We start from the raw sequence: 9,465 nt of genomic DNA on the forward strand, positions 1-9,465 counted from the left end.
GCTTAGGAAATTTGGCATGTCTCCAATGAATTACCATTTCTACAGATGCACAAGAGGATGCATTCTATCACAGCTTTAGTTTTGGCACGCTTGGTCCAAGATCTCAAAAATTGCAGAGAATTCTAACCAGTACCAGTCCATCACCCAAACCAGCCTCCTCTATCAACTCCACAGATAGAATCATTGAGCCTTACGGCGTGGAAACAGGTCCTTCGGCCCAACTTGCCCACGTCGGCCAATGTCCCATCTACACTAGTTCAACTAGATACTTTAAAGTTGTCTCAAAACTGCAGCCAGCATCTTCAAGGGCCATTCACAACTGGTAATTTTCTTCTCTCACTCTCCCATTAGGGAGAAGATGCATAAGGACCTTCAACAAATTCAAGAACAGCTGCTGTTATCAGAAACATGAATGGACCTCTCATATGCTAAGAATGCATTCCCATTCTTCCAATCAACCTCATTGGGGCTGTTGCACTTTTAAAATTCTGCACTTTCTCTGTAGATGTAGACTAGATTCTGCAGTCTGCTTATTTTCTCTTGCACCACCTGATTTGCCTGGATAGCACACAAAACTTGTTTTCCATTGAATCTTGATACTCGTGACAATAATAAACTAATACTAATACAAATTATTTGAAGAAGGTTCAAAAATATATCTACATCTGAAGAACATCTACATTTAACAACTGCTGGAAAATTTGCAATGAACTCTGAAAAATAAATATTTTAAAATATTTTAAAAGTCCATAAGCCCACAAATTCAGCCAATGTGCCAGAATTTTTCAAGCATAGTGAAAAGCTTCAATTTTGATATATTCTGAGATATTCGTGATACTTTTAATAGTGTTTACACTGGCATTTAATAGATAGTAAAAAAGATGGAAAGTTATGATAAAACGAGCTAGATAAATAACTGGCTTAAAGACTGTAATTAAAAGTTTATTTTTGACTGAGTTAAGATGGTAGGAGGTTAGAATTGCAATGAATCAAGTCACTCTTGAAACAATCACCATTCTGAGTGGTTTGAATTTTGTTAAGGCAATTTCTGGTGTATGTGATGCAGGGATATCCATTCAGGGTCATGTAGAAAGTTCACTAGTATTGTGGCAAAGACAATGAAAAGTTAAAACGCTTTGTGTAGCATTACTAAGATAATAGAGCTTTAGCAGAAAGATTCCATAATGCTCGCCTTTTGTAATGCACAACACAGTACACTTTTAGATCCTCATTCTTGGTAAAGAATAATGAGGCCCTCATAAAAACACAGCAGGTAGTAATCACAGCAATTAATCTTAGGTTTCTTGAAATGACTTGATAATTTCTTCAATTATTTTAATTGACGAAATAAAGGTTTGATAGTAGAATAATTGAAGTTTTTATCAATTATATAAGATTAATGTTCTAACCATTTCATTTTTAATTTAAATAAAAAATTAAAAAAACTAAGGGATATGCATGAAATGGGAAGATAAAAGTTAAATGCAATTTTATTTATTTTCAATGTGATCTTCCTCTGCAATGGATTACTGAAACATACTTGAACTACCCAGCCTTCTTTGCTTGGGGCATTGATACGTTATTGAAAGAAAAATATTTCAAATAAAATGCTTTTTATGGCTTCAAGAGATCCTGCAGCATTTTACAGCCAATGCAGTTTTTTCACTAGCCACATGCTAGTGAGCTTTCTCCATTAATATTTAATGTATGGCATGCAGCAACCATGAATTAGGGCAGAAAGCTACGCAGAGAATCGTAATAATGGCAGCAGTCTCTATAAAGGATGTCTGTGCAGGATAATGGTTGGCTCGGATATTAGGGAGAGCTCCATCGCTTTTCTTCAAAATAATATCAAGACATGCACCTCAGAAGGTATACAAGATTTCAGTTTAACATCCCATCTGAAAGATAAGTAAAGGCTAACAAAGGGATTACTGGAAATGCTGACCCTCTTTAGATGATCTCCTGGAGATTACTTGATTGTCTTAAAGTCAGATAATCATTTTTAAGACTTTTTACCAATTTAGCCATAGCGTCCCAACTTTTCCATGAAATTGCTTGGCTTGAGGGGTAAGTTGGTGGTATATGTGGCTGCCTTATATACCACCTGGAATGCCTTCATTGAAGAAAAGGCCATGTATGCTTTTTTTCGTTTGCTTTGATTAAAATTGTTGCAGTGTGAATGAATCAAAAGTCAGACATAAGTCATACAACGAGGAAATAAAGTAACAGATTAGGTTAGGATAAAATCTTGTTAACAGTAAAAAAAAATCACAAATATAATTCAAACTTGTCAGTGTGAAGAACATAAAACACATAAAAGTATAGCACTGAAGGCTCTGGAGGCCGTCAATGATTATTTTTAAGGCAGAAATAGATTCTTGATTAGTATGAGTGTCGGGTTACACGGAGAAGGCAAAAGAATGAGGTTGAGGGGGAGAGATAAGTTCATAAGTTCATTTATTGTCACATACACAAGTTGGTGTAGCGAAATTCACTGGCCAGGTCAGTCATACAATTTAAAAAAGCAACAGACTCAGCAAACACATTTTAACATAAACATCCATCACTCTGTGACTCCTACACATTCCTCACTGTGATGGAAGGCGAAAATAAAGTTCCAAGTCCTTCTCATGTTCTTCCTTGGTCGGGGGCTGCTGCGTTGACGAGACTGTCTTGACTCCCGCAGCCGGCGGCGTTTGGGCCCTCTGCGTCGAGGCGTTCAGCTCCCGCATCGGGGGGGATATCAGCTCCTCCGCGCCAGGCGATCAAACCTCGCGTTGGGGCATGGACGAACGTACTGCGGCATTGGAGCTCCCGACTTGCCTCTCCCGAGACTGTGAGCCCTTGATGGTAAGTCCGCAGGCGTGGTGGGAGCGATCCCAGGCAAGGGATCCGCTCCGATGGTAAGTCCGCGCCCTGCGGTGGGGCTCACGAGGTGGCTTGACTTCCAGCTCCATCAATGGTAGGCCGCAGAGCCCGGACAATGTGATCCGAAACTTGATCACATTTCCGGGAAGGTAAGAACCTGAAAAAAAGGTTTCCCCCTACCCCCCCATAAAACAAACAGAAGAACATTAAAACAAACTTTAAACAAACGCTAAAAATAACAAAAGGATGAAAAAAATGAACAGACTGCCGGCACGGCTGCCATCTCCCGCCTCCGGCGCCCCCTGATAGATCAGCCATGATGAAATGGCTGAGTAGACTTGATGGGCTGAATGGCCTAATCCTGGTCCTATCACTAATGAACTGATGAAGAAACAGGCCCTTCGGCCCATAATGCCCATGTCAAAAATGTCACCTGCTTGCACATGATCTACATTACCCCATTGCCTGCATATACATGTACTTATCTACAAGCTCTTAAATGACATTATCGTGTCTGCCTCCACCAGCAGATCCCCTAAACATCTTGCATTCCAGAGAAAACAAGCCTGTCCGACCTCTGCTTATAACTGATACCCTCTAATCCAGGCAGCATTCTGGTAAACCTCCTCTGCACCCACTCCAAAGCCTCCACATCCTTCCTGTAATGGTGCAACCAGAACTGCATGTAATACTCTAAATGCGGCCTAACCAAAGTCCTAGTCTATCTGACTCTTGTACTGAATGCCTCGTCCAATGCAAGTCAGTATACAATATGCTTTCTTTACCACTCTATCTACTTGTGTTGCAACTGAAGGAGAAACTTGTTAGAATAGACAGGATAAATGGGCCCAGAGTTATGATGCTGCAGAAAGAATGGATAGAGGAATGCAGTGTGAAAGCAGGAGGTACTGTGAATTTCCCAAAATATATGGACCATTCGGATCTAATTAGCTTTTGTCTTTTCTGAAGCATTTTAATTTATTTTGTATCCTAAATGTGGCATTTAAAAAAAAATGATTTTGACCATATTTACCATGTCTTTTACTCTACAACTTGGTGAACACGTTGGCTGAGATTTCCTCAGCTACACTCGGCTGCAATGAATATAAGAAAATGAAATTCATCTTGAAAAGATTAATGAATGTGTCTGTTTTCTCTCTTCACCACCTTCCCCACCCTATATCTATTCTCCACTCCCCTGAAGTCTGTAGATCATGCTGGAACGTGATTCTACAAATAAATTACCAGGTATTTGATAAGGTTCTGTATGATAGGCTGCTTTGGAGTGTCAGATCACAAGGGACATGGGATCCAAGAAGAACTGGCCGACTGGATAGAGAATTGGCTTCATGGAAGGAAGCAGAGGGTGATGGCGGATAGTTGTTTTTCGGACTGGAGGTCTGTGACTAGTGGTCGTGCCTCAGGGATCAGTGCTGGGCCATTTGCTGTTTGTGGTTTCTATCAACGATTTGGATGTGAATGTACAAGGCATGATTAGCAAGTTTGCAAATGACGTGTAAGTGGAAGGCATTGGAGATAGTGAAGATGTTTGTCAAAAATTGCAGCTGGATCTTGATCAGTTGGGCAAATAGACTGAGGAATGATTAATGGAGTTTAATAAAGCTAAGTGCAAGAAGTTGCATTTTGGGAAGTCAAAGCAGGGCAGGACCTTCACAGTGAATGGCAGGGCTCTGGGGAGTGATGTCGTGCAGAGGGATCTCAGAGTGCAGGTACATAGTTCCTTGCAAGTGGCCTCACAGGTAGATCGGGTGGTCAACAAGGCTTTCAGAATGTTGGCCTCATGAGTCAAAGTATTGAGTATCGAAGTTGGAATGTTGTGTTACATTTGTACAGGACATTGGTGGGGCCACATTCGGAGTATTGTGTTCAGTTTTTGTCACCCTCTTGTGGGAAAGATAGTAAGGCCCAGGGAAGACTTGTGAGGATGTTGAATCAAAGAAATGTAGATGCTGTTGTGTACACCAAATATAGTACTGGAGTAACTCAGTAGGTTAGACAGCATTTCTGGTGAAAATGGATGGGTGACATTTCGGGTCAGGACCCTTCTTCAGACTGAAAGTGATGGGAATTGAATAGCTGTAGGCGAGAAAAGACCAGGCCCAATCAGGGCCAGCTACAAATGGCTTAAGTGTGCTAGTGCAGGAGCCCCAAAAAGTTAATTTGCAAGTCAACACGGTAGTAAGGAAGGAGAATGCAATGGTAGCATTAATTTCGGTAAAGCTAGAATACAAAAAGCAGGGATGTAATGCTGAGGCTTTATAAGGTTCAATTGTCAGACTGCATTTGAAGTATTGTGAGCAGTTTTTGGCCCCTTATCTGAGGAATGATGTGCTGGCTTTGGAGAGGGTCCAAAGGAGGTTCAAAAGAATTGTCCCACGGATGATTAGGTTAACATATGACGAGCGTTTGATGGCACAGGGCCTGTACTCGCTAAAGTTTAGAAGGATGAGAGGGGTAACTCATTGTAACCTACTGAATAGTGAAAGGCTTAGATAGAGTGGATGTGGAGAGAATGTGTCCACTAGTGGGAGAGTCTATGACCAGAGACCAAAGCCTCAGAATAAAAGGACGTACCTTTAGAAAGGAGATGAGAAGGAATTTCTTTCATCAGAGGAAAGTGAATCTGTGGAATTCATTGTCACAGAAGTCAGTGGAGGCCAAGTCAATGGATATTTTTAAGGTGGCGATTGATAGATTCTTGTTTAGTAAGGGTTTCAAGGGTAATGGGGAGAAGGTAGGAGAGGGAAAGATAAATTAGCCATGATTGAATGGCAGATTAGACTTGATGGGCCGAATGGCCTAATTCTGATCCTACAACTTATGAATTCATGAAATAGCCTCAGGCAGAGCATTGCCTGGTAGGTTCTTTGTTGGCTAAGGAAGCATGTGATCTCAAGAGAAACAATGTGGACAACTGTGGAACTGGTAAAACGACAAGGGAGGAGGAAGGGGGCAAGAAGGGAGGGGGTAGGGAAAATTAGTAAGGGTTGAGGCTACTTAAAATTAGAGAATTCAATGTTCATAATGCTGGGTTGTAAGCTACCCAAGCGAAAAATTAGGTGCTGTTCCTTCAATATAGTGTGTGGCCTCGCTGTGGCAATGGAGGAGCCCCAGGACAGAAAGGTCAGAATGGGAAGGGGAGTTTTAAATGGTTTGCAATCGGGAGTTGCCGTAGGCCTAGGTGGACCAAGCGTAAGTGTTCAGCAAAACGGATGCCGAGTCTGCGGTTGGTCTCTCCGATGTACAAGAGCCCACATCGGGAACACCGGGTACAGTAGATGAGGTTGGAGGAGTAATATCTCGGTCTTACCTGGAAAGACTGTCAGAGTACCTGGGTTGAGTTGAGGGAGGAGGTATAAGGACAGGTGTTGCATCTTCTGGGGAGGTGGTGGTATGTGCGGAAAGGGATGAGGGAACCAAGGAGTTGCGGAGGGAGCAGTCCTTGCAGTAGGTGGAAAGGGGTGAAGATGAGAAGATGTGTTTAGTGGTGGGATCACTTGTGGTGACAGAAATGTCAGAGGATAATGTGTTCGTTGTGGAGGCTGGTGGGGTGAAAGGTTTGGACCAGGGGAACTTTGTCCTTATTCTCTGGTGGGAAGAGGCGTGAAAGCAGAACTACGGGACGCAGAGGAGACACGTGTGAGGGCCTCATCTATGACAGAAGAAGGGAACCCATGGTCCCTGAAGAATGAGAACATCTTGGATCTCCTAGTATGGAACACCTCATCCTGGGAACAGAGACGGAGGAATTGAGAGTAGGAATTGAGTCCACCGTCTTGGTCACATCTGTTGCCAAGATGAGAAGTTCCGTACAAGGACATCCGAGTTGTCCGAAGATGGACATCGACATCCGAGATGTCCTCATACTTCAGGGATCATGGGTTCCCCCCTTCTGTCATAGATGAGGCCCTCACATGTGTCTCCTTTGTATCCCGTAGTTCTGTTCTTGCACTCCCTCCCCTCGACACAAAAAGTACAGGGTTCCCCAGTCCTCACCTTTCACCCCACCAGCCTCCACATCCAACACATTATCCTCCAACATTTCCGTCACCTGAGAGATCCCACCACTCACCACATCTTCCCATCTCCACCATTTTCTGCATTCTGCAGGGACATTGTCCTATCTGGGACACATGACAATAAACTCTCTTGACAATGAACTCTCTTGACCGCCCCCTCCACAACTCCTTGGTTCACTCGTCCCTTCCCATCTATACCACTGCCTCCTCAAGTACTTTCCTCTGCAGCCACAGAAGATGCCACACCTGTCCTTGTACCTCTTCCCTTGACTCCACCTAGTGACCCCGACAATCCTTTCAGGATGGACAGTTCACATGTACCTCCTCTAGCCTCATCTACCGCATCCAGTGTTCCCGATGTGGACTCCTGTGCATAGGCAAGACCAAACGTAGACTTGCAATTGGGAGTTCCCGTAGGCCTTGGTGGACCAAGCATAAGTGTTCAGCAAAACGGCTGCCGAGTCTGCGGATGGTCTCTCCGATGTACAAGAGCCCACAGTTTCTCGGAACACTTACACTTGGTCCATCTAGGCTACGGGATCACCTGGTTGCCGACCATTTCAACTCCGCTTTACATTCCCATACTCAACTTTCTGTCCTGGGGCTCCGCCATAGCCAGAGTGAGGACCCACGCTATATTGGGTAGTTTACAACGCAGCGGTATGAAATTGAATTATTTAATTTAAAGAAGCTTAATCTCATACTCCTCCTCCCCCCACCCTCCTTCCCCTCTTCCTCCTCCCTAGCCATTTTACCAGTTCCATAATTGTCCACATTGTTTCTCTTGAGATTTCACCTTCCCTTGTCAACAATGGACCTACCAGGCAATGCCCTGCCTGAGGTGATTTATGGCTGGCCCTGATACACCCTGTTTTCTTCGTACTTCCAGCTCTTCTCCTTCCCTCCCCCCCACCCCATACTTTCAGTCTGAAGAAGGATCCTGACCCGAATCATCACCCATCCTTTTTCTCCAGCGATGCTGCCTGAATTTTCACCAGCACTTTGTGTCTATTTTTCAGCGCCTGAACTATGGGGAGAGGTTGAACAGTCTGGGACTTTATACCTTGGAATGTAGGAGGATGAGGAGTGATCTTATGAGATGTATAAGATCATGAGGGGGTTTCTCAGTCTTGTACCCAGAGTCAGGGAATCAAGAACCAGTTGTAGGTAAAGGGGAATAAATTTAATAGGAATCTGAGGAGCAACATTTTTCGTGAAGGGTGGTGGATGTATGGAACGAGCTGCAAGAGAAGGTGACCGAGGCAGATACTTTCACAACAGGTACATGGATAGGACAGGTTTAGAAGGATGTGAGCCAAATGCAGGCAGGTGGGACTAGTGTAGATGGGGCATGTTGGTCGGTGTAGGCAAGTTAGGCTGAAGGGTCTGTTTCCACTCTGACGCTATGACTCTTCACCAAATTCTATTCTACATGTGTAGGAAAATACATTTAATGCAGATAGCCCCATTAATCCTGAACTTGGTTGATATCTGCTTGAGTCCACTTTATAGCAGAAATTTTATGTTGGATTTAGGTGCGGAAACAGGGCTTTCAGTCCATTGAGTCCACGCCAATCAGCGATTACCCCCAACACTAGCACTATCCTACACACTAGGGACAATTTACATTGGTTTTATTACCAAAGCCAATTAACCTGCAAACCTGTATGTCATTGGAGTGTGGGGGGAAACCGGAGCACCCGGAGTAAACCCCCGTGGTCACAGGGAGAACATATAAACTCCATTCAGACAGCACCGTAGTCAGGATCAAACACAGGTCTCTGGTACTTTAAGGTTGTAACTCTACTACTGCACCACCATACCACCAAAATATCTTGTGCATCTTTCCCACCTTGATCAGAGTCACCTATTCTGTGAACTTTGAAGCCCCACACCAATGCCCAGTCTGTTTTTATCTAAAACAAGCAAACAAATGTTCATATTTGGAATATTCCTGGTTCGTTGTACTCAATACCAAACCAAGCTGTATGATCAGAGCAGCTCGCACTTTATTTTTCATTCTACTCTAGTACATTGTCAGCTGCATTATTGTGTGCAAAAAATTCACTCATCTACTTCACAATATTACGTCTTTTTTGCTTCCAATGTGCAGATTTTGTCAAACAGGCAAGGCTAAGTAGACGCAGTAAAAGCATCACTATGATTAAGCAACACTATATTTTAAAATTTAACCAACCTGATTTTCCATTCTTATTATAGTAGAACAATATAAATTTACAAAGTGTAATTTTTAAGTAATGTTATCTGACATATGTTATACCTTTTTGCAAATTAAATGTAATTGTTGCATAGAGAAAAATATATGCATACAATCTTAATTGCATCACAACATATGATCCTAGCATAGGTGCCGTTACAATTAAGCAAAGTTATATTTTGGTTTCCAAGTGGCAAAGTAAAAGTATATACTAATATACACTACAAAATATGGCTCATACTGCCAGTGGTTAAAATAGGACTCATCATCTCTATTTCAGAAAGCTCTAATGGAAGCTTGAATGTGTGCAAAGTCTTCGGTGAAAGGTAACTTGTT

General features: G+C 42.9%; 1 long non-coding RNA gene across 1 annotated transcript in view; it reads left to right on the top strand.

The window, feature by feature from the left end:
* Positions 1–1,818: 1,818 nt before the first annotated feature.
* The window catches only part of LOC129702583 (uncharacterized), a 29,723-nt gene continuing 22,076 nt past the window's right edge, over positions 1,819–9,465 (top strand). The window contains exons 1-2 of the long non-coding RNA XR_008724405.1: positions 1,819–2,853; positions 9,410–9,455. This is a non-coding gene — a long non-coding RNA (uncharacterized LOC129702583). The remainder of the gene's footprint in view (positions 2,854–9,409; positions 9,456–9,465) is intronic.

This window comes from Leucoraja erinacea, chromosome 13 (assembly GCF_028641065.1).
Source record: "Leucoraja erinacea ecotype New England chromosome 13, Leri_hhj_1, whole genome shotgun sequence".
Taxonomy (NCBI): domain Eukaryota; kingdom Metazoa; phylum Chordata; class Chondrichthyes; order Rajiformes; family Rajidae; genus Leucoraja; species Leucoraja erinaceus.